The sequence below is a fragment of the Diceros bicornis genome, chromosome 5 (genome assembly GCF_020826845.1).
Source record: "Diceros bicornis minor isolate mBicDic1 chromosome 5, mDicBic1.mat.cur, whole genome shotgun sequence".
NCBI lineage: Eukaryota > Metazoa > Chordata > Mammalia > Perissodactyla > Rhinocerotidae > Diceros > Diceros bicornis.
The window spans coordinates 93,096,680-93,122,903 of record NC_080744.1 but is presented as its reverse complement, the minus strand read 5'-3'; the positions used below and the strand labels follow the sequence as shown (position 1 = coordinate 93,122,903).

Here is a 26,224-nt window from a genome sequence, read left to right as displayed (position 1 = left end):
TGCTTATGCAAATAGGGCCTTTCACAGCCCTGTCTACTCCTCCCGCAGGCCCGAGGCCCACCAGCCTCCCACACAAGGACACCTCTCTAGTGTGGTGGCGGATGGGGGCACCTCCCTGCCCACCTGGCCCACAGACCAGTGCACTGGAGTGGGGTGGGGTGCAGCTGGGGCTTCCAAGGGCCCCTCCCTAAAACAGACAGCTCCTGAAGGCAGAGGGGCAGTGTCTACTTATCTACTGTAGTAAAACAGGGAGCCCCCCAAGCCTTCTCTGTGCTGAGGAGCTCTGAGAACCAATCGACTACTCTTCAGCATGGGTGAAATTGGAATAACGATACCCACCTCAGCTAGACCCAGAGAGACTAAGCCTGGCACTTAGTAGGCATTTAATTAACAATAGCAGCCATGATGATAATATGTGATTATTAGGCCCCAAAATGGCCAATGGCCAATGGGATATTTTTCGGCAACATCAGCACCATCCTCTTAGAACTCCCACTCCAAGTTGGTTAACAGAAGTTAAGCGTATTATATTAAACAGCCTCTTCAAATTTTTCAGTAGAAGTATTCCACAAGCGTGGAAAGAAAACATAAGAGCACAGAAGAGTCCATCCATCCATCCCTACTCCCAGAAGTAGCTTTCCAATACATATTCCCAGAAACTCTTCATATACAAGCCTCCTTAAGACTGACACACAAATCAGATCATACTCTATTGCCTGTTCTACAGTTTATTCTATTCATCCAATATACACTGGCCAACCTTCCATATCAGCTTATATCGAGAGATCTACCACATTAATTTTTGCAGCTGCATAGTATTCTACAATATGGATGAACCATAAGTTCCTTTCCATTTCTTTACACTCTTAAAAAGAAATGCTCTGGGGCTGAACTGGTGGCATAGCGATTAAGCATGCGCGCTCTGCTTCGGCGGCCAGGGGTTCACAGGTTCAGATCCTGGGCACACACTGATGCACTGCGTGTCAAGCCATGCTGTGGCAGCATCCCATGTAAAGGAAAGGAAGATGGGTACGGATGTTAGCCCAGGGCCAATCTTCCTCGGCAAAAAAAAAAAGTGGGGGGGAGGATTGGCATTGGATATTAGCTCAGGGCTAATCTTCCTCACAGAGAAAAAAAAAGAAATGTTCTGATGAACATCCTTGTATATATGTATATACTTCTTTGGGAACTTTTACAAATATGACCACAGAGTAAATTCCTAGCTGTGCAATTTGTTTGTGACCAAGTATATGTACCTTTTACATTTTGATATTGCCACATTTCAAAAAGTATTGTACGATTTACACTCTCCAACCAACAGTGTTTGAGAGTGTCTGAAAATAGACACATGATGGTAAGAGAAAGGCACCAGGATCGCCAGCTGTGTGAGATACAGGCCATGGAAGCATCCGAAGAGCCCACTAAGAATGGCATTGCACTGGTCTGTTGCCCTGAGGGCAGTGCCCAGTAGTTTCCTCCTGTCTAGGTCCGCGCAGGCTGGTGACCCAGGGTGCCCTGAGTCAGAGGGGAGTGGGGCCAACAGGGGTGCTGGGAGTGGAGGGCAGGCTAGCACAGCTGGGGTCCCGCCTGAATGGTTTCCTGTAGCCATTGTCTCTGCCTTGCCTGGTCTCCTTGGGGGGATTTTATTTAGGGGTCTTTGGAGAGAGGGTTGGGCAGGAGGAGGAGGAGGAGGGTGTGCAGTTCTCACCAAAGGCACCCAGGAATGCGTCACAGGAAGGAAAGAGGAAGGGGGGACCCATCCCTGGGAGAGACGGGACGTCAAGAACCCCTGACTAATGAATAGTGAGTCTGCCCTTGAACCTCACTGGGCTTCGCCATTCTCAGGCACAGAAAAAGAGCCGAGACACGTCTGAGCCCAGCTGCACGGGGACGGTGGCGGTTCATCTCAGACACTTTGACAGGCCGGGCCTTTTCCCTGCATAGCTCAGATCTGCCTCCCGGCTCCCCTGGCAACAGCACAGCAGCATGGCTCCCAGGTCCAGGCCCTGCCTGCTGTGAGCAGGAGGAGGGAGGAAGAAGAGCACCAAGGGGAGGACAGCTGGGGAGAGGGAGTCATTAACTCCTAGAAGGCTGGAGCCCCTGGCTTTGGCAACCTCCCAGCATGCTGCCCTGGGTCCTCTGGGGTGGAAATATGGATGGTGGAGAGCTTCTGTTTGCAGGAGACCTGGCCAGAGCACCTTGGACCCAGAACAGGCACAAGGTATGACAAGGGCAGAAATGGTGGCCAACAGGCCAAAGGCAAAGGCCTCCATGTTCCCCAGTTCCCCCGCCAAGTCCCAGATGGGCAGGACTGGGAGTGGACCCTGCACGGTGCCCTCTGCCTAGGTCCTCCTCCTCCATCCTGGCCCCTGATTGCTGCGGCCTCAGGACAGCAGCCACTGCATCTTCCCTTCCTGCTCAGCTTTTCCCCTTCTCATGATCTCGAGTGTCCTGGCGTGGCTCTGTATTCCAATCCTGTGACCTTGGCAAGATCCGCAGTTCCATTTTAAGAGAAGCTGAAAAGAGGCTGTCCCATCGCACTTCACAGGACAATCTAAAGATAAGAGAAATAATATGTGAGAAGGAGCTTTGCACTCTGGGGAGGAAGGTGTCCTATAAATCTCATTCAGGTATTATTAGGGCTGAAAGTAGGTATTTCTGCTCCCTGGGGCTCGGAGGAGGAGCTTGCCAGAGGCTGTCTCAGAACCTCCTCAGAAGAGCAGGCCTGAAACTCAAAGGCAAGACGTCAGGAAAGATAACGGTTTATGATCGTGGCCTTTGGAGCATCTGGGTTCAGCTGGGACTAGGAGATAAGAGAGAGAGAGAGAATTTTAAGGTATTTTACCTGTATTATTTCCATGCCTCACGGCAACTTTATGAAAAAGGTGTGGTTATCCTCATTTTAGAAATAAGGAAATAAAGGCTCAGAGAGGTTAAGGGCCAGTCCCAGGTCACAATGGTCATACAAGGACCTGAGCCCATATCTGCCTGACTCCAAGGCCCGCACTTGTGTCAGCTGTCCCGGTGGCAGAGCCACCCCCCTGCAGGTGCTGGGAGAGGGGCCATGCACCGAGAAGTAGCACTCCCCCATGGATTGATTCTCAGGCTTGGAGCTTCTGAGTCTGAAGGCCCCAGCCAGGGAAGTGAACCCACACTGCAAACCCACCCCGAGGGCCACACCACGCAAACAGAGCCACCAGGGTGAACACTGGTCAGAGCAGATGGAAATAGAAGAGAAAGTTCCAGATCAGAGGCTGGGGTCAAACTCAGCTAGGACGTATGCTCTCCAACCCAAGTCTTGCTCTGGGCAGATTTCTTCCCAGCCTCATGTGACTTGTGAGCTGGGATTTCATTGTTCAGCCTCTGGGCGAAGGTGCCTCCCTGCACCCCTGGGCAGCCTGAAAGGGGAAAGCTGGTTGGGTTTCCCGTGAGCCAGGACCTGGGTGTGAGCCTGGGACTGGGGGTTACTGGCAGCTAACAGAGGAGAAAAAGTAGGAAGAACTTCCAGATTATAAAACGTCAGAGCTAAAAGGGACCTTAGACGCCATCCTATCTGATGCTCCTTTTCCAGGTCCAGAAATGCAAGGCGTTTGCCCAAGACCACTCAGCAGGAAGACCGGCTGGAGTACAACTCCCTGACTTCCAGATAGGTTGGGCTGTGAATTCCGATACCTTGTCACTCTACTAGGACACCTTGGGCCCTCAAAGATAGGGCCCACCCAACAAGGCAAAGAGAAGAGCCACGTAAAAGAAGCTACTGTTGGCAAAGCACACCAAGTGTCAAGGGGTGGCTTCAGGAAGCCTGGGGCTGAGGGCAGATGCGGCCTTGAGGCCAGAAGCCTTCCTGGATGACAGCACACGGCTCCACGCCACTGCCCACACCACCTCTTGTACCCCACAGCCAGACAGTAGGAACCATGAACCTTCTCTGGATGATAACAAAACAGAGGCACGAGGAGGTGGATCAGAACATGGACAGGCCCCAAGCCTGACCCACAATGCTTTTGAGGAGAAGGGACAGGAAGGAGGGGCAACTTCAGGGGACATGGGGAAGGTGAGAGACCCCAGGAAAAGCTTGTCCCCACAGAGCCTGGTGGCAGAGCTGCAGCCAGGGCAGGGCCTGGAGCTGGGAAGGACCTCAGCTCACTGCCCTCTGCTGCTGGGTCCTCTGCCAGGTGCCAGGCAGACCTGACCTGCTCAGAACGGAAAGGAGATCCGGGGATCCCGCATCCTGCAACCTCGGCAGGAACTGCCCTCGAGGGAAGTCTGTGTGCTTGCTGATGCACAAACACGTGATGGAGCAGAAATACGCAAAGACAGATGAACCCATCTCAGCCCAGCTGTGCCCTCCTTCCTGGGCTGATGATTTGGGCCAGCTGCCATTCTGACTGGCCAGAGCCCATGGCTAAAGATTTCTGTATATCGTTGCTGTCCTCATCCCCTAATTCACAGCTACACTAACAGACCTGCCCATACCTACGGGAAAGGGAGGAGGAAAATTAACCCTATTTCGTGTTTCCCACGTGCTTGACACTTCTCACCGCAACTCCAAAGGAAGGATAATCACTCCCATTTCACAGACGAGGGTTTAGAGGCTCCAAGACATTCAGGGGGCTGCTGCAGAGCGACACCAGAGGTAGAGCTCCTCCTCTGTCCCTCCTCTCCAGCCAAGGCCCGGGGCCCGGGGCCACCCCTCCTGGAGGGCCAGAAGCCTGTGAACCAGCCCGGCTCATGCTCGGCATTCCTGCCTCAATCTCCTAACTCCCGGGGGTCTCGGGCTTCTCAGTCTAAGCAGGGCGGGGCACACTGCCCTGCACATTCGCTTAGTTCTAGAACAAATCCCACCCCTGACCAGCCCTGACAGCATCTTCCTGGCTGACTGCAGGAAGGAATACCTGCACCTCACAGAGGGCAGCAGCTTCTAACCGGGATGGGGAGCCAGAGGAGTTGGGGGCTGGGGAAAGGGTGGGGGCAGCTACCAAACAATAACAACTTAGCCATGCGGAAAGGGCTGGAAAGCTTTAATCTGGGTTCCTCCTGAGGAACAAAGAGCAAGGTGACACTGGCGCATGCAGGGCCTATGCCCTAGCCCTCCACTGGGCACCACCCCGTGCCGGAGGTCCAGCCTCGGGAGGGGGAGCTGCGCTTGGAATGTGATTCTCCGGCTTTGCTTGACGCTCCGTTAGCAGAGTGCGACTCCCCAGATCCCCTGTCACCTCCTAAAGCCTCCACCAGCCCGCCCCCCAGCACCAGGCTGATCACCAGATTAAGGAGCTCAGGGCTACAGTGAGGCAGCTAAAACCCGGGAGGGAGGAGTGGGGAGGGGCAGGCAGTGGGCAGCTCTCCCAAGGCCCTCCCCACCCTGCTGCTCTCCCCCACCCCTCCTTTGGGCCCCTGCCCTGAGCTCTAACCTCTGTACTCTTCTCCAGATACCCAGCTGGAGTGAGGAGCAGAACAGGAAACAGGGAAAGGCGTAGGAAAAGAGAGGGAGAGGGGGAGAAGCAGCCAGGATGGCAGAAGGGGTGTACTGGGGTGGGCACTGGCTGGGGCGTTCAGTCAGGGGAGGAAGGTGAGCACTGGAGAAAGGCCCAGGGCCTCCCCTGCCTGGACTGAGCACCACCTGACGTCCATCCCAGAGGCTCCCTGTGGGTTTCTCCAGGCAGTTACCCGACTCCAGAGCAAGGTGCATCCCACAACACCTGAGAAGAGAGCGGGAAGGAGCACCAGAGAGGGGGAGGCTGGCACAGAAGGGACAAGAGAAGGAATTTGGGCATTCAAGGCTGGTGGCCCCAGCATTTCCTGAGACAAAGTCATCCCAAATCATTTACAATACAAACACAGGAAAAAAAGTTCCCTTCTGTCTGCATGGAGTCACCAGATCTGTACGAAATGAGACAGGAAGCGTCCATCCAGGATAAAGACCCAACAGGAAGGGACTGGAGACGTCGGCACAGGGCTTTTTGGACTGAGTGTCCCAGGCTTGGACTGTCAACGACCCAGAAGCTGTGCCGAGAGGGCAGCGCCAGTGGTGCTGAGCGGGGGAAAGGCCAGGGAAGGGCCTCGGAGCCAGACCCCTGGTCACTGGATCCTAAGACCCCTGCACCTGAACAAGAGGGGCCATGCTCCATGCCCCCACATCCCCCCACCTCCCGGGGTTACTGTGAGAGGCTGTGGAGAGCTGGGAACTCTGAAGGCAAGACCCAGAAAGTTGCCTGGAGGCCCAGCCCGACAGGCATCCAGCCCCTCCTCGGCCCTGTCCCCCACACTGGGGCCTGCAGGGGGCGATGGGGACACACCCAGGGCCCGGCCCACAGCTGCTCTCATGCCAGCTTCTCCTTTGCCGCCACCGCCAAGCTCCCTTCTGCTGGGCTGGGGCCTGCTTCCCACCCCTGCAGGGTAGGGACAGGAGGAGAAGGGCTGTGGCTGCGAGGGGGGCTCTGTGAGGACCTGGGAAGAGAGGCCCTGCCAGCTTCTGATCCTCTACTTGCTCCAAAAACAGAGGCCCCCACTCTGGTGTCAACAGGAACGAAATCCCTCCTATAACACCCCTCTACCCCAACCAGAATTCACTGGTCCTCTTCCTGGCATTGTGCTCCAACAGTGAGTGCTAAAACACGGGTCTGAAATGCTCACCACCATCAGACTCTCTGAGCTAGAAGGAACCAGGAGATGCCTGAAGTGAACTCATTCATTTTGCCAGCGAGAACACCGAGATTCAGGGTGTAGGGGAGACCTGGCCTAACCGAGGTCACACAGCGAGCCGGTGGCAAGGACATGCCTCGTGCCCTGTCTACCAGACCCTTTTCCTGTTCAGGGCCAGGCCTCGGCAAGGGCCTAAAAGAAAGCTTCTCCATCATATCCCAAACAAGATCCTGGCCCCACGGTGGGCGGCCAGGGTCTGGGGCCAGGGGAGGCCGTAATGCGATAAGCAGACTGGCCATCTGGCTCAGGGACAGAGGAGAGCCCAGACTGGCCGCTTCTGCTGCCCGATCCCAGGGGGCCCTGTGTCGCAAGAGACAGACTGCCAGATGGACAGGCACTGGCCTGGGTCTGGGTGGAAGCCAGTGAGTTCCCTGTAGTCAGAGCTAACTTTTCAGATGCGGTGGGGTAGGAGTAGAGGGGGCATAGGGAGCAAAGCCAGGCCCTCCAAAGGGCAGAGAGACAGAAAAGCAGGATGGGGGAGCTGAGATTCCCACCCAGGCTCAGAGCCTGGCCCCCCAGGTAGGCCCAGCCCGGCTTAGCTCCACAGCCACAAACAGGTCCCCCTCCCAGGAAAGGCAAACACATCTCCCCTGGCACTTTCTCAGACATGCATGCAAAACTAATTAACATGGGGAGACATGCGAGCAGCCGGCCAGCTCCACACCCTCGAGTCCACGCAAACAAGGCGAGCCCTTGTCCAGGGACGTGCACAAAGCTTTGTTGCTAATTTAGGCATCTGTCTCTGTCTGGTCTGGTCCTCCTGCCTGTGCTGGGGTTTTTCCCAGCCCCTCGGACAATGCTGGGAACAGGCCCGCCGATCCCTTATTCAAATCACACCCAGGACAATGAGCTCATTGTGCAGGCCACAGAAAAGGGGATGCGGGGGGGTGGGTAACGGGGCATTGGGACTGGAGAAGGATGGGGGGGTGAAGAAAATGGGAACCCAGGAAAGTGTTTACTAACACAGCCCCTGCAGCTGCCTTGGGCCCCTCTCCCCGTCTCCGCCTGGCTGGCAGCCGGGGAAAAGTCCCAGGACTCCGAGGTGGGGGTCCCAGAGTGGATGAGGGTCCTTGTGTCTACTAGGCCAGCAGATGCAAAGTCTGTCTCAAACCTTTGCCTTGTTGCCCTCTCCCACCTTCAACAGTCTACAGTTTCCCCCGTATGTCCACCGCCAGACATGTTTTTAACAGACTGGTTTGGGGGTTCTTTTTTTCCTTCCTGCGGACTGAGCCGTGTAATGTACAGATCCTGACAGCAGAGGAGGAGACGGGGCTGGGGGGAGAGGTGCTGGCGGCTGGGCGGGGTGGGGGGACCTGCTGTCTCAGCCATTGTCTTCAGGCAACGTTTCATTTTCTCCTCCTTCCCAGCTAATAAATTAGAGAGGAGACCATGAGTTGCGAAGGGACAGGCTCCCCACGGACGGTGGGCGGGCAGGCAAGTCTGTGAGCTCACGGCAGATGGGGCTCACCAGCCCTCGGCTGCTCACACACCTGGTCAGACACTCACATGCAGCCCCATGCAATGAGCAGCATAAAAAAAAATCTATATATCTACACACACACGTATATACATATATAAATCTATACATAAACATATATATAAATCAACCAAGATACCTGAGGGGGGATCTGGGGCTTTGAAATGCCCTCCCTCCTACCAACACCCCCCCAGTTCCTTGTCGCACTGAGCGCGCCTAGACAGGCCGACGTAAACAGACACAGACAGCCTGACACTGACACGCAGACACAAAAAGAAACACACACACCCAGAGGCAGCCCCAGACATACACTGACAATGGTGTAATGCATGCAGGACGTGAGTGCATTCAGTCAAAAGCCCACACTGCTGGCCACTGGCCACCCCGCACTGGGGAAGCTGAAAGGTTATGGAGAGGCTGCAAGGACCCCAGCAACCTCCTCCCCCGCTCTGTCCCGGACCGCAGCGGCAGCGGGAGACTGGGAGGGGAAGAGGGGAAGGGAAACACCATGTCAGGCATCCAGATGGAAGCAAATGCCTCCTGAGACAGAAAAGTTTGGAACTGGTCTCAGCCCTTAGTCAGGGTTGTTTGAAGTATCCTGGAGAATTTTTTGTGTGTGTGTGAGGAAGATTAGCCCTGAGCTAACATCTGTCGCCAATCCTCCTCTTTTTGCTAAGGAAGACTGGACCTGGACTAACATCTGTGCCCATCTTCCTCCACTTTATATGGGACGCTGCCACAGCATGGCTTGAGAAACGGTGTGTCGGTGCGTGCCCGGGATCCGAACCCCTGGCCGCCGCAGCAGAGCGCGCGCACTTAACCGCTATGCCACGGGGCTGGCCCCAGAATTTTTTTTTTTAATACTGAAAGAAAAGGTGTTTAAAAGTCATCTTAATTGTCGTGCATTTCGAGACATATCTTGAAGTTGGGGCAAAGTGGAACCTTGCTGGGTAGTTTTCCCCTGCAGGAGAATACACAGGTTGAAGGGATTTCTTCCTGCAGTTAAAATACTTTTAAGAAGGGTATATGAGGATGAAGAGGAACACAGGTGGTAAAGATCTCAGAGGCTCTTTAAAATGTGCTTCTGGGGATAAACGAGAAGGGACAGCTCCCTCTCCACCGGCCCAGAGCAGTGGAAATATGCTAGGTTGAGCCATACAAAATTACCAATATTTGACTGTTTTAATCTACAAAAAAGAAATTTCAAGACTGGCCCAGTGGCACAGTGGTTAAGTTCGTGCGCTCCACTTTGGCAGCCCGGGGTTTGTGGGTTCAGATTCCAGGTGCGGTCCTACACACCACTCATCAGCCATACTGTGGCGGCATCCCACATACAAAATAGAGGAAGAGGGGCACAGATGTTAGCTCAGCAACAATCTTCCTCACCAAAAAACAAAAAGAAAAGAAAGAAAAGAAAAAATAAATTTCATATGGGTCAACCTAATAGGCAGCTAGCTCCAAGAACCACTGGGAGTATTTTCCCTTTTTGTATTTCCTCCCCAAACTGGGTTATTTTATTCCCAAAGAAGAAAAAAATAACAGTAATCTAAGACCCAATCTACCTTGTACCATCCGTCTACAGCCACATAACTACATCTTGCAGAGAGGTCAGTGCAGCCGCTGGAATAAACTATGAATATGCACGCACGCACGCACACGTGCACGCACGCGCACACACACACAGCCCAGGGCCTGTGTCAGGACAGGACCCACCTTCAGACTCCTCCACCAGGCTCCTGCTTCTCCTTTCTGTCTGCTGACTCTGGAGCGTGTCCTGGAGACGACAGAAGGAATATGAGAGGAGAACAGTATGGGAAACGGGACAATCATGCTCCTGGGTTCTCCTCTGGAGGAGCATCAGGGGCCAGCACAGGAGTCTGTGCATGCACTTTGTCCTGGAGGAAACATCAACCACGCAGCTTCATGGCTAAAGCATGTGCTGTCAACTGGCCACCAAATTAAACCCAAGGCCAGCCTCTGTGCATATGACATTCATTCAAATGACTTCTAGCAGGGTCATGCAAGGGAAGCCAGAAGGGTGCCGATGTCACTCAGTGTAGGGAAGGCTCACCCCTTGCCAGCATCTGGACATCCATTTGTCCCATCGCTCACTGTCACAGAACGAAGAGCACACTGCACCTTCCTGGGAAATCACTCTCACCAACCTCTCTGGGGTTTCCCAGGGAAGGAAAGAGGAAGGTTTTGGAAGCAGAGTCCAGCACGGCTCTGCATCTCACTACCTGCTTCTTCCTTGTCCACAGAGGACAGCCTGTTTCACATACGCTCATCTTGCCTGCCAGCAGCAGATGGCCAGTCCACACAGAAGCTGACGGGAGGATACTTCCCCTGAGAGTCTCCTAGTGGCCAAGGACCTGGTGCTCCAGTCAAAGATCTGGAACCACTTTCCATGCAGCTGGAAGTGGCCAGTCCCTCCCACATCTTTGAGAAGTACTTTAACCACAAATGCCATGTAACTTCTGGAGTTTTGTCTTTCTAAACACATACAGACACCCAGACCTCAACAACAAAACCACCAAAGTAGTAATAATAATAAGATGAAACGTGTCGGGCCTTCTCGCTCCTGGGAGGCAAGTGAGAGAGTGACAGAGCCTGCAGTCCGGGCTTTAGGGCTGATGTGATCGTTTGCAGGGCAGACCCCAACCTGGGGGCTACATGGGTGACTCTTCCAAACCCCAGATGTGTTGAGAGAAGGCAGATGGGTGCCCAGTGTTGTTAACTTATATGTGGGCTCACCTGCCAACCACTGCACTCAGGATCCAGTCTGAGCAGAACCAGGATAGAATTCTAGACTTGATGCCCCAAACAGCATCTGATTTCTTCCAAGGAGAAGAAAGCTTCTGTACATGAATTCATCCACATGTAATTCATAATTTGATTGCATTTAAGATGTTCCCTACCAATCTTACATGCAAATCTCAACAGATTACTGCTATGCTGATTCCTAAGACAAAAGTTGTTTTTTAAATGAAGAAAAGTCTATTGAGATGGCACAGTTCTGTACAGAACCAATGGAATCTCGAAAATCAAAGTTCTAGCCCAAGCTAAAAGGCAGCTTAAGGTCATCATGGACAAAGCATGGCCTCTGACCAATGGCTTCTGACCTGCTCTCCCAGGCTCTTGGGGTGGGGAGAGGGGCAGGTGAGCCAGGAAGCCCCAAACTGGTGCGAACTGTCACACCTCCAGTGCCTACTTATCCAGCACCTCCCTCCCGCAGCCTAGCCTTCCATCCTGGACAGATGGATGAAATTCTGTATTACACAAGCTTCAAGTGCTGGGCAAGGGACTGTGGTTTTCTTCTCTATATCCCCAAGGCCTTGCCCAGAGCTCGACACAGTGCACAGTCAATAAACATTGAACGAATAAATGAATGTGGAAGAAAAAATACAGTCTGGCACAGGAAGCCTTCCAATACCTGAGCTCCACAGTTCCCTTGCAAACTGGGATACGGCTGCATCCGTATCTGGTGCTAAAGCCCAGGCCAAGAGCCATCAAAGGTGAGAGGTCCAGCATGAGTGTGTCTGCTCGGCTCAGGCTGGCTTGGCATCCCCCACACCCATCTTGCACATGGTGACGAGACCAGTTCCCTTAGCCTGCCCTCCACCCCAGTCGTTCTTGGCCTCCAACATCTGACCTGCTCTTCCTTACCCAAATCTCTGGCCCAGTCCTGCAGGACTCTGCCCTGCCACTCCATCCCCATTTCTCAACCTGTTCAGAGAGTCCTTCCCTCTCCTCGGCCAAGAAGACCTGTTTGGGTAAAGTGAGACTTCTCTGACGGCTCCACCCAAACGAATTCCTCCTCTCTTAACTCCCACAGCCTGAGTCCAGCTATCTACCCCTTGCATGTTTGCCTCCTTAGGCTGGTTTCTGCTCCGAGGGGTCTGGGAGCAGGTCAGGGGTTCTCCCGGGGTTCTTTCTTCAGCACGGAGCTTGGAGCTTATGCATGGTCAATAAATGCTACGGCTTATTGTAGACTGACTGACAGAGCTGAGCCCGAGCCCTTGCTCACTGCCTTCCCTGCACCTTCACTGAGTATAGACGTGCGGCCCACCAGTGAGAGGGTCCCTGCAGCAGAGCCTTGCTGCTTCATGCATGCCCAGCCCTCCCCCTCTCCCCAACACACACACCCATTCTAGAGCAGCAGATGGGGGCCACAGACCGACATTTCTCGTGTACCATAAGTATCACTACCCCCAATTTTACAGATGAGAACGCTGGCTCAGAGAGAGAGAGGTGAGATAGTGTGCCCGAGGGGTCTGAATTGGTCAGACAGACCCCAGACACCCACTGAGCCATAGGCGCCACCTCACACCACCATGATCTTGAAGCCTGCAATCCAATAGACAAGAAAAGTGCAGACTAGAAACAACTGAAATGGGGTAAAGAAAGCTGCAGGCTCAAAGGGAAGGGGTGGCTGTAAACGTGAGACCTCCCTCTCTTTACTCCCCCCTCCCCAGCACTCCCCCCAAAATGACACGTCCTCAGAGGCATTCACCACCTCTTCTGTCCTTGGGGGGTGGCTATGATGCCAAACTGGACTATTAGGAAGGTCTAACATTCTCTGCTTAAGGATCAGACAAGACTGGATAGACGACGTGGCTCCCTTTCCCTCCTCCAGAAGACAGCGCTCTCTCAGGGGATGGGACACTGCAGGAAGCAGAGGCTCAACCTCCCCGGGGCATGTGCAATCCCTCGGCACCCGGGGCTGACTGGTGGGCTTGGGCCCACCCCGGATCTTACAGACTGAGGCACAGCCAGGCTACGGGTCACACTGACAGTGAGGAGAAAGCCAGGACCAGGTGGGATGCTTCTCACCCCTCCTAGCCCCTCGCCAAGGCTCCCAGGGGCCCAGCACTGAGCCTTCCTACTCGGATTCTCCAGGTGTGCTGTCAGTCGGAAGCAAGAGACACTACAGAGTCATCCTCCAGCAACCCAAACAAGCTCATGCTGCCTCTCAAAGCTCAGGCCAACTCCCTCGGAGACGAGGGCCCACAGGGGAATCAGACTTCCAGCTATCCAAGGGCTGCAGCTTCTGAGACATACCCCAAGCAATCACCCCAATGGCGTCTGGCTTAGAAAAGAAGGGCAGACCCTAGACTACATTTACCACTTTTTCTGCTCCCCAAGAGATGGGCCTTAAAGAAGATAAAGTATGCCAAGCATTAGCACAGAACTCGGCACAGCATAAATGCTCAATAAATGGTTCCTATCCGTTATCAAGATTCATTATGACTTCCTGCCACTCCTCACCTCCCAGGCTTATGCAATGAGCCTTCTTTTCATAAACTCAAGGCTTACTGGAGCTGGAAGGCCCTTAACCCAGTCCAGAGTTTCCATGGCAGGAAACTGGAGTTTCTGAGAGGGGAAGGGGGCTGGAAGCAAGGCTGGACCCACAGCCAGGAATCCTCCAAGGTGAGAAGGCCCCTCTGCCCTCTGACAGCAGGATGAGCCCAGCGCCTCCCCAGGAAATCTCTCTGAAGACCCAAGGCTCGGCAGGGAGCCAGGGTGGAAGACTTGCCAAGAAGATGCTGGCTCTGAGCCAAGGTGCATCCCAGAAGCCTCAGCTCCCAGAGAGCAGCAGAGACTGAGGGAGGAGGGCAGCCAGGAGAGGGGCAACCAGGAGCCCTCAGGCCAAAGGAAACCCGAGTACAGTGGGTTTGGAGGAACGCGGGATGCACGGCTGCCTTCCCACGCCCCATGGTTTCCACACATCTGGGAGACTATGAAATCACTTTGAGGACAGGGATGGGGGGTGTTCCACCCCGGCACAACGCTGCTGTCACCTACATCTGTGCCCCATTCTCCACAGGGCACTGCTAAACCTCCAACCTAACACTCTTCTGGAGTTGGCTCTTCTCTCTCCACCCTAAAAGCTGAAAAACAGGATGCTGCCTGTAGATTTAGGCTTCTGCCTGGATGGACTGAGGGGTAACCCCCATTTAAGGGGCTGTACTAGGCACCCCTAAAAGCCTCATAAGGCCTGAGTCTCTCTACCCACCTCCAGCCTGGCTTTTCCACGGTCTTCTATGCACAGAGCTCTCTGTGGCCAGAGGCCTTCCAGGGGTGGATCAGCCTTAGTTACTGAGCATCACTGCTGGAGAAGGTCTTGAGGATTCAAGACTAGAAGGATGGCTAGAGGATTCGCTAGTCCAGACCAATGAAAATATGAGCTATGTGGATAATTTTAAATTTTCTAGAAGCCACATTAAACAGTAAGAAGAAACAGGTAAAGCTAATTTTAACAGTATATTTTATTTAACCCAATGTTATCATTTCAGCATGTTGCACTGACCACATCTCATGAGATCAGTAGTGGTCAGCATACCAGACAGCACAACTCGTGACTCCAGTAACCTCCCTCATTTTCCGATGAGGATGTGGCCCAAGTATCTAAGGAGAGGGCACCAGGGTAGAAAGGGAAGCCCCAGACTCCATCCCTACAGCTGGGCCCATCAGCCTTTCCTTTCAGCCTCCCAGTAAATACTCGTGGCCTCTGAAATAGACCGTTTTACAATAAATCAAATTCAGGGGGACTGCAACGTGAACCTATTTGAAACAGACAACCTGGAGAGGAGTAGAAATGGACAACCTTGACATCACAAGCTCGGAACAAAGACCAAAAGAAGGGAACAGGAGGGAGGTTCTGGGAGACCTCTGCATTGGGGGCAAGTCTGGATGAGGACCTCGTGGGTCCCACCCCGATCAGAGCCACCTGGCTCCTTTGGGTTGTAAATACCCATGCTCCAGCCCTGGGTCTGGTGAATTTTCTACCACATCTCCTTGGAAGAACTACCCACAAAAGCTCCTCTCTGCTTTAGAAGGCAAGAACAAGTCGTGCATTTACCCAGTGCCTCTAGTCTTCTTACTCCGAGTCGCCATGCCAACACACAGTCATAATTACCAAGGAACGCGCCAATAGTGGCAGCATTGACAAAGACACTATATCAGGGCCTGTGAGCTAAGCAAGGTCAGGCTCCTCGCGGCCCCCCAGCTTCCTGCCCACTTCCTTTATTCCACTCAGATCCCTCTCTCTCCCTTCATTCTTTCTCTCTCACCCAGATGGTCTCTGATTACAGTTTCTCTGCAAAGGAAGGCACTATAGCTCAGTGTATAAAACACTTTTATAGCAATAGGAGACAGGTTCTTCTTTGAGTCCCAATTTTAACTTGTGGGAAAAGTCACTTTAACATCCAGGCCTCAGTTATTTTGCCGTGAATGGGGAGAATATTCTCGACAGCGCCTATTCAGCAAGTGGGCGCCTGCATTTAATTCACCTACTAAATTCAGAGGCTGATGTGTGTCCAGTCAACTCTAAGATCTTCTTTATGATCAGCACCAGAGATACCAGAAGCTCAGGGAAACAAAAGAAGGTTCAGATCAGAGAGGGAGTTGGTTCTAATACCCTGAGAACAGCAGGGCTTACATCTCCCCCCAGGAAGGGTGAAAATCTCAGAAAAGGAGCCAGGAGCAGCTGAATGATGGGCTCTATCAGATTATAAAAAGATGAGTGGGAAGGATGAGAACTATCAGGCTAAGTGACAAGCATCCTGAGGCCCCCAGTGAGGACGAGGACATGCACCCGTTTAAAATGAGAGGTCAGAAAAAGAAGGCAGACAGCCATCACCCGGGGCCCTACACAAGAGCGCCCCAATTTCAGAACACCCAGTGCACCAACATCTGAACTTACAAAGGAGATAAATTGGAGGCTGATGATTAGCATCACAAAATGATTATTCCCTTTGTAAAAGGCTTCACTGCAGGACTGCTTTAAATAGTGCATTTAAACCATGATCTGATTTGCTAAATTCGATTTATACACATCTACTGCCTAAGCTGGCGTGCGGCTGTATTTACATGTCTTCCCTTGGCACGGAGGAGGGGAGAGGCCAGCCATTATTTGGGGCCTTTAATCCTCGGAGATAGTAACTAATCTGGGGAGCTGAACCCTGTTTTTCTTCCACAGCTGGGGCTTTAGATGTAAACTGGCCTCAGCTCTCCACCCTGCTTTGCCTGGGCAGAGCCACCCAAAGACAACAGTCAGGACTTGGCCAGGATCTGACGGAGCCTTTCTGCCAAAAGGGGCTCCTCACCAAGCGGATCCCCTCCCCATACACAGGGGTGACAACTTTCCGGTACAAATTTCCAGAGAAGCTGGTCTGTGGCAGGCTCACTAAATTGATTCAGCACCTACAGTTATCATGCCAGGGCTTCAAAGGCTGCCTTTGGGAGCCAAGGAAATTGACTAATCTGTGTAAGTTGTGGGGATCTGATGAGCCACATTCTGCAATGTATACTCAAGCCACAGGAACCAAACCTGGGTGGGCACGGAACAGCTGGCCCTCCACCCAAAGAGGACAAAAGAATGGGTCCACCAGGTCTCATGGCAACGGTGCTGGTGCAACAGGGAAACCCCCCTTAGTTCACATGAAGGGGCTCGCAGGTCTCACTGGCAACAGGTCCCTCCAGGGAGAAATGACCCCTTCCGGGGAGGGCCAACCATGTGATGGGGCAGTTAGGAGCCGGACCACAGTCAAAAGGGGAAATACACCACCCAGCTCACACCATTTGCCCAAAGAGAGAGGTCTAGGGAATTCATGGGCTCAGGAATGCAACATTCAAAACACAAAGTCCCCCCAGAGAACTGAAGCCAGAACCCCTTTCCAGCACCACCCCTATCTCCTCAGTTTAGCCTTTAAGAGAGAACTGTTCACTCATTTATCAAATATTTACAGACACCTACAATGAGGAGCCCCGCCCAGCACTAGGAACTGAAGGCAAAGAAAGGCACAGGACAGCGTGCAGGTCTGAAGAGTTTATACTGTGGGATAGAGGGATCACTAAGAACAACTAAACCATTGTTGAGAAGCCCACTAGAGCCAGCTCACAACAGGACGGAACCTGGACTAGGAATCAGGACCCCTGGGTCCCAGGCCTTGCTCTGCTAGCTAACGTCATGTGGGGAAAATCACTTGACCTCTCTGGGCCTGGTTCCTCATCTGTGACATGAGCAGTTGACCTACATAATCACCAAGCTTTAAATTTTCTATAAAGCTTGTGGCAGAAAAAATGTTCATATCTCTAAAAATCCTGATAAACTTTCTTTTTTGAACAAGGTTATAAACCATCATATTTTCATCTTTGTGTTGGCTGCCAGAAGGCTCAGGACAACCACAGTTTTAAATCCTAACATCTATTTTAGGCCAGGAGGTTGGCAGGGAGGGGTGACAGGACAGCCCTCACCTGTGAGGTCAGGCTGTATGGGGACAGGCTTGAATTCAGGACAGGCTTGGGGCTTGTTCAATAGAGGAGACCACAGTGGTGACTAATCCCAGTGTTTCTGCGTATGTGTGCATGTTCCGAGCCTGTGGTGAAGAACTCAAGCTTTGAGGCAGACAGTCCCGAATCCACATCCTGGCTCTGCCAGATCCTCGCTATGACCAAAGTCACAAAGAAGGAATCATCACCCTCCCTGTCAGGCTGAGGCTCGAACGCATGTGAAGCGCCAGGCAGAAAGCCGCACTCAATAAACAGAACGAACATAAGCAGAATTTTTTGGTCAGTCTGTACCAATGCGTACGTGTGGGACCAGCCTTGGGGTAGCGGTGGGTCAACTGGAGCAACCAGAACAACAGCGACAGGGCTTAAAGTATCCACCCAGGTGGGAGGGGGGAGCAGAAGAGCCACATCTCTACCCCCGGGGCTGTGGCCTGGAGGGCGAGCTCAAGCTGCTGTCCCACGGTACTGGCCTGCTTCCTCCGCTGCTGACCACAGCAGCCCTGGAGGATGCGAGTGGAGCCTCCAGGCCCGTCGTAAGCCCCGACCACACCAACCAGACCCCTGCCCCACGCGCCGGCCCCCCCGCTCCCTGCGCTCCCGCTATCCTTGCGCTCGGGAAGGGCGGCCTCGGCCTGCTCGCCACTCAGGCCTCGCGGTTTTAAGAAAAAGCGGGGTTACCATGCGCCTGACATTCCTCGGCAATAATGCAAACGTGCAGTGCCTGCGATTCAAGACGACGAAATAACGCCAGCGCTGCGCCCGGCCCGAGGGCAGGCCGTCTCCGCCCCGGCCTGGTGCGGCGGGCGGGCTCGGGCCACACGCCCCTAACTCCGCGGCTCCTGCCGGGAGCGCACGCAGCGGCCTGGGGCGGGCAGCCGACGGAGGGTCGTGGCGGGCGGTGGGCAGAGGACGGCGGCGTTCAGTCGCGAGGCCTCCCGGGCAATTACTCCCTGGAGGGCCGCCGGGACGAGCGGCGGCGGGGACACGGCGGGGCCGGCGCGCTCGACGCGCGTTCCGCTCCCGTGGGCCGCGGCGCGCCGGGCGCGAGGAGGGGCTCGGGGGCCCGGCGGCGCCCCCACCTACCTCGTGCCCACGCAGCCATCTTGCGGCCGTTCCTCGCCCGCTCAAAATGGCCTCCCGGGCCCGCAGCGCGCCCGCCCGAGCCGCGGTGCAGGACAGGGGGCCACGGCCGCGGGCTGCCGGCGCCCTGGCCTCCCCCTCGGCCAGCCTCGGCGCCCCGTTTGCGCGCCCGCGCCCACGGTCTCTCGCCCGCGGGCACCTCTGGTTCCGAAGGCCGTAGGCCCGGGCAGGGCCCTGGTGGACATAAGGTGTGGATGCTGAAAAAGGATTTTTGTCTTGCTTAGGCTCGCGCGGCCCCCCACCACGCCTCCCGCACCCCCGAGTCTGGCCCGGTTACTCCATTTGCCTTAGTCCGGAGAGTGGAGGCGCGGGCCCAGGCCAGGAGCCCTCCTGGGGCAGCTGCGCCAGTGGACGGGTAAGGCTCTGGCCACTGCGCGCCTCGGGCTCTCCTGGACGCCGATGGGGAGAGCCGGGTGTCCAAGAAGCCGCGTCGGAGACCAGAACCATCAGAGCTGCCATTTACTTGGCGCCTACTGTGTGCTACACGCTGCGCTCCGCGCCAGCTCTGCCAGATTGTACCACAAAGCACGACAAGCCAGTAGGTGTATTATTAACGCCATTTCACAGGGCTCTGGGGGTAGCATGACATTGGATCCGGGCCTGGGGAGAAGGGGGCGCCTTTCTGAAGACCCAGGTAAAAACGCAGCCACTCCACCGACCTGATCCTGGAATCTCCCAACCTCCGGGCTGCTGGCCCGCGAGCGCGCTCTTTGAGACACCTCAGGGCAGAGTCGGGGTGCAGTAGACGGCTCCTCCTCCCACACCCTGGTTCTGACCACTCACCTTTCCTCCGGCACGCCCTTCTACGAACGAACGGGTGCGGATGGCGAGCTCGTGCCCGAGAAGAGAGCACCGAGGAGGGAGCCGCCTGCAAGGGAGTAGCTGTAAAACAGAAGAGAGACATCAGGGGCCCCCACGCCCGCCCAGATGCGTGCCGCTATCCACTAGAAGGTGGGGATGGGGGCACACGCGTCCTCCACGTCCACGACCATAGCCGGTGAGGCTGGTGGGCGCTCTCCCGCGTCGGTCTTGCCCGCCCAGGATGCTGGAGGGAAGCCCGGTGGGGTACTGGCTAAGGGGGGTTCCATCGCGCCCGGAGCTCCTTGCCCACCAAGGGGCCAGGCATCTAGCCACCCGTGAGGTGGGGACCGATGCGCCTAGGACCCAGCGCATCGTGGAGAGTCTGCCAGCGACCTCCCCAGGACGACCCTAGCTTCCCCGGCAGCGCTGCTCGTGAGTCGTGAGACTCGGAACCTGCCGAGCCGGGACCCCAGGCTATTTTCCCGCAGCCTGTTAGAAATCCCGAACCCGAGCTCACATGGGCCTCCTGGCGGCGCCCTCTTTACAGCGCAAGTCAGTCCGGATCCAGCTCCCTTCAAGTCGCTAAAGACACTTACATGTCTCCCTCCCAGCCAGCCAAGCTTGGAACTTTACACCCTCTCCGACTCCCCCCCCCACAGGGTGCACCTTGGGGTCCTGAGTCGTCTCTCAGTTCCGGGCCCAGCGGGCATGGCAGGCACTGGGGAAGGAAGGCGGCTGGTCAGTTCTTCCATGACACTCTAGCCTTTTATTGTCGCTTTCACCCTGTCTCCAGCGGGTGGAGGTTTGAACCTCAGATCCAGGCATTTCTGTGCACCCCTGCCCCAACCTGGAGAAAGAGCTATCATTTGCTCAGCGCCCACTGTATGCTAGGCACTTATGTGTATATTTTACTTAATTCTCACATGACCCCTGGAGGTGCGGGTACTATTATCCCCGTTTCACAGATGGGGAAACAGAAGCTCAGAGAGGTGATGTGACTTGTTAAGGATGCTCTGAGTTGTAACAGCCAAAGCATGCCAAGATAGCCCACCTCACAGGCGTGGGCATCCCTCCCCTGCCCCCAGCTGCTGCCCTTCTGGGACTTGGATTGCTGGCTTATTAACCCAGTCCAGGATGGTCCTGGGCCTTCCACTCTAGTGCCTCCACTCAGGAATTGTCACTCCTAGGGGCAGTAAAGGCCACAGAAGCAAGCCAGTCCTCCTGCTTTCTCTCTGACCAGTGATGGGGAATTTCTGCAGCCCTTCTGGGCACCCCAGAGGCATTTCCACCCTCTTTAGCCTGGGTCCAGAACATTGGGGGACCTGGCGAAGCCTCACACTGGCCAGTAATCCACTCCTGATTTTTAAGATCCCAGTCTACATAGTTACAGAAGTGGGTGACCTGTATTATTATCAGGATAATTCAAGCAGGAGAAAATGAGCTGAAGGGGCAGGGATGGCATGATATTTTTACACACAACCCCCAATGGAGACCTGAGGGGATTCAGGAGCTAAAAAGAGGAACATTTCAAGGAAAAGCCCCTCTCTCTGGTTCCCTGCAAGAGATTTCATCCCAACTGATAATCAGACAGGAAGCTGTTAACTCTCCCAACCTCCAAGCTGAGAGGTGCTTTTTCTTTAAATGACGTTAATGTGACGTCAATATTTCTTTTTTTTTTAATGAAACCTCTATAAGAGACAGCCTCCACTTCAAAAAAATTATGTTCCTTGGGCCTGAGGTGAAAGAAATAAAAGGCAAAATGAAAAAAAAATGTTTGGGCTTTTCAGAAGAGGGCCAGGAAGACAGCCACCACCCTGAAGATGCCTGAGACGGCAAAGATGGCAGCTGAATGTTGAGATGGGGTGGGTACAGCTAGACTTGGGAGGCACCAGGAATGGGGGTGATGGAGGGGACAAGGGTCTGAAGCCACACTCTCCAGAGGACAGAGGAGAGAGGTCCTTTTCAAAATAAACCCAAGTCGGTGGTGTGAGACCAGCATAGCCCAGAGGATGCTGTGGTGCCCAATCCCTTTCCAACTTGCAGTCCATCTCCCCCCTAACAAGACAGAGAAGGCTCGAGAAATACCACCCCTGTACCTTCCTGCAACACACAAAGAACTGGGGTTTGGCCAGAGACAGAGGAGAGCAGCTCCATTCAGCACCCACTAATTCACAGGGGGAACAGAAACGGGGTTGCAAGCTGATGTGGGGGTGAGGCTGACCAGCAAGGGGCTCAGTGCCTATGCAGATGGAAGCCAAAAGGAAGTTATAATTAGCACAAAGCCAGTACCTTCCATTATTAGCTCCCCATTGGCTCCCGGGTGCCTCTGAAGGGAGGCAAGTTGGAATGTGTGAGGCTCACCTGTCCCCGGCTCATTAACAGGACTCAGGTGAGAACAGGGCCGTCCTGGTGGAAGACCAGTCCAAACCAGCCTCCTCCCCAAATATCTAATTACAGGTCTGAATTCTGGGCCCATCCGAGGGGAAAGTGTTTAACACAAGTCCAATTCGACCATAAACACGAAATCTCCTGGACACTGGCTCAGCCAAGCCTCCAAGGACAATGCTCCCTCCAGACTTGAAATAAATTCTTAAAAAAAAAAAGTCCTGATGTATATTCCATGTATATGAAACTCTAGATAGGTCAAAATAATCCACAGTAAGAGACATCAGAAGAGGAGTAGGCGGGGACTGACTGGGAAGAGGCAGGAAGGATGTTTCTGGAGTGAGGGAAATGCTATCTTGAGTGTTGGTTACACGGGCGTAAATGTATTGGTCAGAACCCATAGAACTGTACACCTATGACGTGTTTCTATATGTAAATTATACTTCTAGTAATATATATGTATGTGTTATGTATGTGTCTATATATAACACACACATGTGTACAAAGGTCTTGTCCTCTGATTTCTCCATAGCCTGTGATCTCCTTGATGGGAAGGTTCACACCCTTTTTAAGGGTCACAGTGGAGAAAGGGGCCAGAGCAGATGGGGAAATGGGGCTGTGCACATCTCACAAATACACGGACTTGGCTGGCTGGGTAGGGAGGAGGAATGTCTGAATTGAATCAATTAGCTGCAGAAAACTTCAGAAAAGAAGTAAGGCCCTTCATAAAAACAAAGCCCACTCCTTAATCCCCAAAGGCAATCCTCTCCCCCATTCCCATGGCCATTCCTCAGTAAACAAAGAAATCCTCCTTCCACATCCACACCTCAATATTCATTATGAGCTGACGTTAGGGCCTGCATTCCAGCCTCCCAGAGAGCCCTAATGACTGGAAACCCAAGGGCAGATGACCGAGAGGGTTTCCCCTCTCTCTCCTTTCTCTCGACATCTCTCCCCTTCCCACGGCCGCCGTCTGTTCTTTCTTTCCTCCTCTCTCTTTCTTCTTTTCTTCAAATTAGTGAATAAGCAAACCCAAGGCAAGCAAATCAAGGCAAAGACATCAGTAACTCTACTTTGTTCATTTATTTTGACAAGTGCAGTTTAATTTTAATTATTTATGATAATACTTCATAGTAGACGAGTAAATGTGCTGGGGTATATTTGGTAACATTAATGAAGTCTGCCTAACAGGAACCTTCACTCCAGCACCCCACCTGGAGAGCTGCCTGCCGGAGATGTGGGGTGAGACCACAGGTCTGTGGTAGAGTTGGCAATTTTTTGTGGGGGTGGGGGTGGGGGTGGGGGTGGGTAGGGATCTTAATGGGTTTGAGGATTATTGAAGGGAAAATTAAGCCGATTCTGTAGAACAGGCAAATACTCAAGGCCATAATCGTGTATCGACGTGGACTGTGTGTATTTAAACACCAAGAGAGCACACTTTGTGATAAGGGGGCCCAGGCGTGCACACGTGCCACATGCATATTTACACATGAATCTCGAATATGCAGATCAGCAGAGGCCCAGAGAAATTAGGCTTTGGGCAATTAAAAATTGAAATGAAAATGGAAAATGTGATACACAGAGTTCTGTATCTCTTCAAAGTACCTTTCTCCTATTTATCCTATGCATCAAGTGGGCAAACACGGTGAAAAACGTGGGAGATGATAAAAAGGGTGGGGGTTCTCTGGCTGGTGATTACTTAGGAATGCTCCCTTCCACACACAAGGAACCATGAAAAACAGGTCTCAGTCAATGTAACGTCATTTTAAATGGGACTCATTTCTTTATAGCTCCCCCTCAATCCTGCTGCCATCCTTAACAAAACTGATTGTCACATAAGTATATGATTCAGTACAGAGACCATATATATACAAGAATGCGTATATTATATATATGAATGTGTGATCATTTGGTCCAAACACATACATATCTGGCATACCTCAAGATATATGCTCCAAAGCATTTACATTAATATTATCTACAATAATGATAGACTTATAATACAACTAATACTTAATTTTGGAATATAAAGAAATCATTGACCCTTTATTTTAAAATAAAAAGTACACTTGAGGCTGCCTGTTTCTCATCTCTACCTGGGTTGCCCATGCCCGGGGTGGTTTAGGGACATTTCAGGAGACAGAAGTGGGTTATCTTGAGACCAACTGCACTGCCTGTCTCAGGATAGAGTCTAAAAGCCCAGGTTTGGTCCAGCTTGGGGTGTGGGGGAAGAACTAGTCACTCGGCAATTGCTAGTTTCTCTTACTGGATGATTCCAGTGGGGAGAAGCAAGGCTGCTCCACAACTAAGGTGCACCAAAGGCTCAGAAGAGGGGGGCCCCTTTCTTGGCATAGTCACATATGTGGGTGAGAGGGTTAGCAGAACCTGCCTGCACCCATGAGGTGCCTCGTAACAACATCCCACCCTCCCAGCAGAGGAATGTCTTGCCCATTAGAACAGGATCACCAGCTGGAGGCACCTGGCTCCCAGCTTTCTTGCCTGGCCCCAAGCTCCTCAAACCCTTCTCCTTAAAGCCGTGGCCTGGCTCTGGCGTGGGAAAGGCAGTTTGGAGCTTTTCACAAATCCAGTACCCCCTTGAACCAAAACCAATTAGCCTGGCCCAAGGTCCTGTCATTGAGGCCCTGGCCCTCTTTTCAAACCCCTGCAGCTCAATTGCGGTGAGGGGCCAGCCAGTGAATGCCGGGACCACTTAAAGTGGTGCTTAAGCCGGACTGGCCTGGAAGGAAGGAGCCAGTGCTATGGGAGCCGCAGCAGCCCATTCTCAGAGCCACTGACCAAGGTTTTGTTCCAGCCACAGCCCCCACCCTGGCTCTATTTTTGAAAACCTTCCCCTCCTCTCCGGTTCCCAGCTGTCTGGAGGCAAGATGAAAAGCTGGCTCTAGGAAGCCATGAGACACCAAAACTTGGCTGCCCCAGACAGAAGGGACATCCCCAGGTTCTGAGTTCTGCCCCCAATACTCTGCCCTCCTTTCTATGGGAGAAGGAGCTCTAACATTCATAGAGCACCCACTGTGCACTTGATGCTTTCCACGATGAGCCTGTACACCAGGCTCATGGACACCCATCTTATGGTAGAGAAAACGAAGACTCAGAGCCGGGAAGCGACTTGCCCCAAATCACAGCACTTAAGAGCAAGGCAGTTTGGGGGAAACCTCTAAGAGCTCCTGAACACCACTCTCGGGAAGAAAGAGAGAAGAGGGTGAGAGAAACCAAGATGGACCTTTGGACCAAGATGAGAAAGACCAAGAGGCGTACGACCTCGGGAAATGGGAAAACTCCTGCAAGAGCAACTCCTCCTGCAGGAAGAACTCAGGTCTCTGCGAAGGCCCTGCCCATGTCATCCATTCTCCCCCTGCCTGACCTAGGCTGAACTGACCCTAGGCAGAAGGGAGTGGGAGCGCGGATGACATGCCACAGCCTCCTCCAAACCCCCACCGGCCGCCACCTCCCCTTCACACCCGTCCAGGCAGAGTGAAGACTTGCCCTCTGTGATGGGCGGCACTGCCAGGGCGCCCTGGCCGTCGCCATGGTGATGCGCATCCCACCCTAGGCCAGAGTTGATTGGTCACTCTATCTAGGCTGACGGAGGGGGGCTAAAGTCAAGGCGGGACGGGGGACAGAGACACCCTGACACACAAGCGGGAGAGACAGGTGCCAAGGGGGAAATGAAGGCTATTAAAATGGCGCCTGCGGCCTCCAAGAGGCCGCTGCTATGGGTGCGCATACCCGGGTTGGAGAAATCCGGGCGGTTTTCTTCGCCGCGCCGCCGCACAAATCCCGCTGAGGCTGCCCCGGGGCTCAGGGCTGACCTCTCCCTGCCTCTCCCGGACCTGGGCGTACCGGCCGGCACACCCCAGCTGCCTGGACCCGCCCCGCGGCACGATCGGGCAGGGCGGGGGCGGCGCGGCGGGTTAGCCCGGAGCCCGCAGACCCCAGGGCGCGGGGCGGGCGATTTGGGGGCGTGAGGGCGGGGCGGGGCGGGGCGGCGGCCGCGCCTCTAATCCCGGCGCTGCGTGTGGGAGCGGCCGGATCAGGGAATTAGCGCTGTAACTTCGGATTAGTGACGGTCGCTAAATGAGCGCCTAATTCCGAGTCTTCATGCTTTTCAGCGTCGCGGCTGGGCCCTGGGAGGCCTCCTGGCCTCGCTCCCTCAGCTCTCTGGTCCCTTTTCCCGGGAGGTCGGACTGCGGCCGCAGAGAGCTCCCTGACTGGCCCAGATCAGGCCTCCGGCCGCGCGCAGCCGGATTTTCGGCGGCGCCTGGGGATACCAGCTTTCCATTCGCCGGGGCAGAGGCCCGCCTGGTCCTACAGTCGTTCAGGGTGGGGAGTTCGTGGACCAATGAGAAAGAGGCCCTTGGTGCCTCACTCGCCACGGTGGCTGCCCTGATCTCTGCCCCACCAGTG

The 26,224-nt window shown here is 54.0% G+C and overlaps 1 long non-coding RNA gene across 1 annotated transcript; it reads right to left on the bottom strand.

Moving 5' to 3' along the window:
• Positions 1-297: 297 nt before the first annotated feature.
• Positions 298-23,033, bottom strand: LOC131406444 (uncharacterized). The gene is made up of 3 exons (XR_009220141.1): positions 19,397-23,033; positions 9,893-9,953; positions 298-2,554 (listed from the first exon to the last, which is right to left on the bottom strand). It is a non-coding gene; the product is annotated as an uncharacterized LOC131406444 (long non-coding RNA).
• Positions 23,034-26,224: the final 3,191 nt, after the last annotated feature.